At 42.8% G+C, this 5150-nt stretch overlaps 1 pseudogene; it reads right to left on the reverse strand.

Moving 5' to 3' along the window:
- Window positions 1-382: 382 nt before the first annotated feature.
- Window positions 383-2709, reverse strand: LOC149838494 (L-type lectin-domain containing receptor kinase SIT2 pseudogene; annotated as a pseudogene).
- Window positions 2710-5150: the final 2441 nt, after the last annotated feature.

Below are 5150 nucleotides of genomic sequence, written 5' to 3' on the forward strand. Positions count from 1 at the left end.
CGAGCAAAAAATTTCAAAAAGTGGGTTCATCTCTACCGTAACAAAGAGATGATAATAAAAATTATCCAATTCTCACTGAAAGCCACTAATGAAAATTAGGCTAATCAAATAGCACAAACAACAACAAATAAAGCACCAAAGACAGTTACATAGCCTGGCTTCTAAGAAACCTAATTACACTCCAATATGACCCGGATAACTCTGGATGGAAAATCATTTTCAGACAAAGCAAGAAAGAGCTAACAGAAAATTGATTCAAACAAGACATAAGCCTAAGAACACTCACATGAAACCTTCAAATCTATATATTGATATTCATGATCTCTTACAAGGTTCTGAAAAAAGTCACCAAGGTGTAGACCTTTGCTGCAAAAACACAGTTTGTTCTAGGATAAGCCATATCTAATCTATGCTCTAGTGTCATACATAATTTTAGGTTGGTCAAGAACATGCCAAATAAAACCATAAAGGATAAGCTCAACATTGGCTCGGATACACTTCAGCTAAACAATCAGGATCCCTGACCTGCAGTGCACCAAACATATAGAACATCAACAAAGTAGATTACATTCTGTTGGTTTACTTTTGACAAATCATGTTTCGATCTATTAGCTGAGAATTTTGAACAATATACGTGGTGATCAATTTTGATGCTTTTGCAAGTCTGCACTCGGCATGATCCTCAAGTTATGCACTTGAGGTTAATGATATCTTCTCAGAGGAAGAATACTGCAGAACTAGTTCGTCAATGCCTGGATCATTCAGGATAATATGATTCTGGGGTTCCAAATCTTGTAGTAATGCATCGCCATCAAGCAACTGAATCAACTGACGCATGCTCGGCCTAGACTCGGGCACAGCCTGTGAGCAGAGCACACCAACCATCAGCGCTAGCTCTGCTTCCTCCTTCACATAGTTCATCCCAAGCCTTTTGTCTACAGCATTCAGTATTTGTCCATTCTTCCACAACGAAAGCACAAATTCTACCAGAAGAACCTCTTCACCAGACCTCTCAGGTTCAATAGGTCTCCTCCCACAGGCCACCTCAAGAAGCAATGCACCATATGAATACACATCGGAGCTCGTCGTGGCCTTGTAGGTGCGCGAAAGCTCAGGTGCCATGTAACCCAGGGTGCCAACAATATGGGTTGTCCTAGGGTTGGTCCCATGCTCGTAGAGCCTTGCAAGCCCAAAATCACTCAGCCTCCCATTCAGATCAGCGTCCAACAAGACATTGCTTGCTTTGACATCTCTGTGAATAACAACCTGCCCCCATTCTTCATGCAAATACAGCAGACCAGAAGCAATTCCCTTAAGAATCTTGAACCTTTCTTCCCAGCTGAGACATCTCTTCTTCTCCTCAAAAAGAAAACTATCTAAGCTCCCATTTGGCATGAAATCATAAACCAGAAGTAGGTCCTCTCCTCGCCTACACCACCCTTGCAATTGAACCAAGTTCCTGTGCCTCAACCTTCCTAAGCTCGATACTTCTGCTATAAACTCCCTCATCCCCTGTTTTGCACCATGTGACACTTTCTTGACTGCAACCTCCATGCCATTCCTGGGCAACACACCTTTGTAAACAGCACCAAAACCCCCTTTGCCCAATAGTTCCTTCTCCTTGAAACCTTTGGTTGCTCTGTAGAGATCCTTGTACGGCAACCGGTGCGGGTAGTCCAGCTCCCATTCTTCAACCGTCTCGGATGTCAGCTTCCTCCTCCTATACACCACACAAGAGATGGTAACTGCGATCACAAGAAGCAAGAGTGATACTGACACTACAGAAGTGAATGACAAGAGCCTTCGAGACTTCCACATAGATTTATAAATCCTGGGGAGAGAGGGAAGGTGTGAGAGGTCCAATTCTGGAGCTTGTCCATTAATCATGAAGCTCCAAGCCAATATATAGTGTTCACTTTCAAGCTTCTGTGTACTGGAGGAGAATCCAACATACATGTATTCATAAAAAACAGGGAATAGATTTACACCATATGATATCAGTGAGCGGTTGGGCTTGAGTGGATGTGTCAATGGAGCTATGGTTACGTTGAGCAGCTTGTTGTTCCCATCATAGTCTATCCATGCCTGGATCGGTGTCCTGCTGTCTAACACAACTGTTTCATTCTTGCCATCGTCTGTGTAGTAAGCAGCAGTTTCTGATGTACTGGAGATCACATTGTTGATGTCAACACCGACATGGTTTCCATCTCTATCTTGTAGAGTTGGGGCCTGAACCGTGTCGAATTCGACTGCAAATATATGGTTGAATGATTTTTCATTGCTCGAGACATTGACAAGGCCGAGGTAGTGGCCTCCGGCAGTGTTGGAGAGGTTGGTGGATGGAGCGACGACAAAGGCAAGGCCGTGACCGCCGGATTCCTGGGATTCGGAAACGATCACAAAGACGAAACAGGTACTGAAAGATTGAGTTGTGTTAGCAGCAGAAGAATTCTTGAATTGCAGAGCAACCGGGTAGAATGCATGGCCGGTGTTGCCCATGTTTGAGGTATGGGAGTTGTTAGTTAGACGCAGAGCCCCTGTTTTGGTTGTCACTGAAGAGTCTGATAGGCTCAAGTCGGTTTGATGAAAGCCATTGAAGACGAAGCTGCTGTGAATTGCAATTGCAGGTTTGCAGAAATGAGCAAGAAGAAGAAGAATGAGGAGAAGAAAGCACCTTGGTAGCTCAAGAATCGGGTTGGAGTTTGCCATCATAGAAACGAGATCAATTTTACACCAGTGTTTTCTTTTGGACTCAAAACTTTTTGCTTCTATGGAAGCTCTGTTAAGGTTAGGTGCAGAAGGCATTGAGGAAGGTGATTGGCGAGTTCATTATCAGCCTGTTTAGAACTTTGCCGCAATGAAAGTGGGCCATCTTCTTGGTTCTCACGTGGTTTTTTAATTTGGTTGCCTGTGCATTTTGTTGGCGGGCTCCATGAAAGAGAAAGACAGATTTTTTTTCACATTCTGAAACGATGTATGGATAGCCATTTTCTTCTTTTCTCTTTTCTTGGAGAAACGAAGATCTGCATGTCAAACCATGGTGATAAAAGTCTAAAACAACAATTAAATGACCAGGGCAGTTAGCTACATCTCATGTTCGGGGTCCCAAAGAGCACCAAGTATGTAAGCATGTGCATCTCGTATCCCCATGTTTGTCAGCATTAATTAGCGTTGGAGTTTGATGCGATTGCAAAGACTTAAGTACCCTCTCCTCCATTGGTGTAAAAAAAATGACGATTCTTGAAAAGGAGTGGTTGTAAAGACTTAAGTGCCCCGAAGATGATTATTTAAGACTCGGTCTCTGCACTGCAGGATTATCCGAGAAAGAAATCTCTTCTGGAAGAGGCCATGAACATCAACCCTCTCACTCTCTCTCTCTCTTCTATTTCTGCTTCTGTGCACATCCATTAGAAGATCATACATTGCTCCATCAAGCACCGACTGACCTACACATTGACTGTTATGGAGCCTGATTCGGAGTTTTTACCCTTACAGGAGGAGGGTTTGGGGGCTCATCCCAGCGTGGGTAGCATCATTCAACTAAATGAGTTGTAGATCATGATTCAGAGTTTTTACCCTTACAGGAGAGGGGTCTGGGGGCTCCTCTCAGCGTGGGTAGCATCATTCAACTTGAAGAGTTGTGGAGTCTGATTTAGAGTTTTTACCCTTACAGAAAGGGGGGTCTGAGAGCTCCTCCCAGTGTGGGTAGCATCATTCAACTTGAAGAGTTATGGAGTCTGATTCAGAGTTTTTACCCTTACAGAAGGGGGGTCTGAGGGCTCCTCTCAGCATGTTCATGGAGTCTGATTCAGAGTTTTTACCCTTACAGAGTTTTTACCCTTCTATGTCTGCTTCTGTGCACATCCATCAGAAGATCCTACATTGCTCCATCAAGCACCGACTGACCTGCACATTGACTGTTGTGGGTCCTTACTGATGAGTTGCCTCTAAATTTATTCGACTATGGGTCCTTACTGCACTTGAAGTTGAGTCGTTGTATTTTTTGTTGTTCGGTGGGTGGTGAGGCACTCCTCTACTCTCTCAAGACTCTTAGCTTGGGCAATCTTTCTTTTAATGATTATGGTTGTAATGTATCGTTGAAGTTAAAATGGGGAATGAAATGATAATAGAAATCGCTGAAAAGTTTACAGAAATAAACTAGACTCAATAACGAAGACACCACTTTTTACAGATTTGGAATATGACCTCCGGTTATGGAGATATGGCCCTAACAAGTTGGTCCTAATTCGGGTAGCGATTTACAGCGATTTGCTTACTGAATAACACTAACTCCGCCTGTGTATAACTGTTTAGTTATACACTGCCGGTCCCAAGCCCGAATAAATGAGGAGGGTTGTGGTAGGCCTGTGACAGCCAGCATAAAAACTTAGTCATACCCTATGAAAATGAACCAATATGAGAATTTCGTTGGGGTGACAACCAATTTTCCGATAACGGTTGGGTTACATCAAGAATCTGCTTTAAGCCCTTTCCTATTTGCGATAGTGATGGATGAGCTTACGAGATCAATTCAAGATAATGTGTCGTGGTGTATGTTGTTTGCTGATGATATTGTTTTGATTGATGAGTCTAGAGCTGGGGTTAATGCTAAGTTAGAATTATGGAGACAAACATTGGAAGCTAGAGGTTTTAAGTTGAGTAAGAGTAAGACTGAATATATGGAATGTCGGTTTAGTAAGCAACGAAGTAGTGATGGGAGTGTAGTGAAGCTTGGTGAGCAAGAAATACCGGTGAATGATTATTTCAAATATTTGGGATCCATCATTCAAAAGTATGGAGAAATTGATGGAGATGTAAATCATAGGATAAAGGTTGGGTGGATGAAATGGAAAAGTGCAACTGGAGTGCTGTGCGATCGTAGAATGCCATTGCGGTTGAAGGGAAAGTTTTATAGGATGACTATTAGACCCGCTTTACTATATGGTACGGAATGTTGGGCTGCCAAGAGACATCATATTCAAAAAATGAGTGTAGCTGAGATGCGGATGCTTAGATGGATGTGTGAAAATACAATAAAAGATAAGATTCAGAACGAGAAGATACGTAAGAAGGTAGGTGTTGCACCCATTGAAAATAAGATGCGAGAGAATCGTTACGGTGGTTTGGACATATTCGGCGAAGGCCTAATG

The sequence above is a fragment of the Nuphar pumila genome, chromosome 5 (genome assembly GCF_984573655.1).
Source record: "Nuphar pumila chromosome 5, dmNupPumi1.hap1.1, whole genome shotgun sequence".
Classification (NCBI taxonomy): domain Eukaryota; kingdom Viridiplantae; phylum Streptophyta; class Magnoliopsida; order Nymphaeales; family Nymphaeaceae; genus Nuphar; species Nuphar pumila.